The sequence below is a fragment of the Chrysochloris asiatica genome, unplaced genomic scaffold, assembly GCF_000296735.1.
Source record: "Chrysochloris asiatica unplaced genomic scaffold, ChrAsi1.0 scaffold00088, whole genome shotgun sequence".
Lineage (NCBI taxonomy): Eukaryota > Metazoa > Chordata > Mammalia > Afrosoricida > Chrysochloridae > Chrysochloris > Chrysochloris asiatica.
In genome coordinates this window covers 3,989,125-3,990,703 of record NW_006408606.1, presented here as the reverse complement: position 1 = coordinate 3,990,703, position 1,579 = coordinate 3,989,125, and positions in this window count along the sequence as shown.

Sequence of the window (1,579 nt, the reverse complement as noted above, 5' to 3'; positions counted from 1 at the left end):
CTGGAGAAGGATATCATGCTTGGTAAGATGGAGGGTCAGAGAAAAAGAGGAAGACCCCCAACGAGAAGGTGGCAGCATCGATGGACTTAAGTGTGGCAACAGTAGTGAGGTTGGCCCAGGATCGGACATTGTTTCATTCTACTGTGCATAAGGTCGCTATGAGTTGGTGCCAACCTGATGGCACCTGACAACAACAACACTTTTCTAGGCAACAATTTTCAGTTACTGAAAGATGTTGTTGTAAAGTGCTGTCCAATCGGTTCTGACTCAGAGCAACCCTGAATAGTGTTTCTGAGGAATGGCTGGTGGGTTTGAACTGCCACCTTGAGGTTCAAATCAACCTTTTTGGTTTAGGGCCTATCCTATTTCAGGTGATGCTTAAAGTTTTTATCATATTCTTATGAAAAAAAATTTTTGTGCCAATAGTAAGGAGTAAAAAGAGAAATTTCAGAGATTTAAGTGGCTCAATTGTGGGAGTTCTACAAATAAAATATATTTCATTTTATACACAATAGGGGAACTTAATGCTAATGTAACAAAAAAAAAGTTTAAATAATTTAAGGAGCCATAGTTTATTTCTATTTTAATTCATAATACTTATAAGAAGTCAGCAAATTTTTGTAATAAGTTCATTATTATTATTAAGAGAAAGATAAGGAAAAACAGGAAGCCAGGACATGGGGTATGCTTTGGAAGTGCTGCACTGTATATTGAGTTAAAGAAAGGTAGGATTTACAAAACCAGTGACCTCCTGCAAGCCCCCACCCCAGCCTTCAGCTCATAACTTAGTGTATTGTTGTTTTGTTTTGTTTTGTTTGTTTCTTCTATTCCTTTTTTAACCTGTTTAAAAAGATTTACTAACCTAACAGGGACTAGCCAAAAAATAGCCATTATGTTTACATTAAAAACTATTTTGAGCCTCATTCATTTTTTAATGTCTTTGAGATATTTTAATGGGAAGTTTCGTATCAGGCACAGCCTGTCTTTAGCCTTCCTAACTCAGGAGTTTCATTTCTGAATTCTTAATCAATCTGTTCCATGTAAAGTATTACATGTCTCTAAAACAGGGGAGGAGAGTAAGGGTAGGAAGATAACCATACCCTGAGAAATTGTAAGAAATGCGAAGGTTCATCACTCAAAGGAATAGATAATGTAGGATAAAAGAAAGTCTTTTCCTTAATAAACCCTAGTTATCAGCAAAGAACTTGCCTCCAGGAATACTCATGTATTTATGCAAAAGCAATCATCATAGAAATAATCAACTCTATTTTTTTCATGTTCATCATTTGGAGTCCACAGGAGAGAATTCTAAGCTTCAAACATAAATTTGATGTTCAGAACTCTGCTTCATCTTTGTTTTATCCATCCAGCTCCTATTACCATGGTTTGCGACTCATGCCTAAGGCTCTGTTATCTGTTCTTCCAGTTATAATAGTGCTAAAGGAACTTAGTCATTATTCTATATTAAAAAAATCCCAATTCATAAGTCATTTTGTTTCATGCTGTAGTATTTAAAAAATTTTTTTTTTCTTAAATGTTTTATTGTAAATTATGTGATAGTTTACATGGGAGAACATTA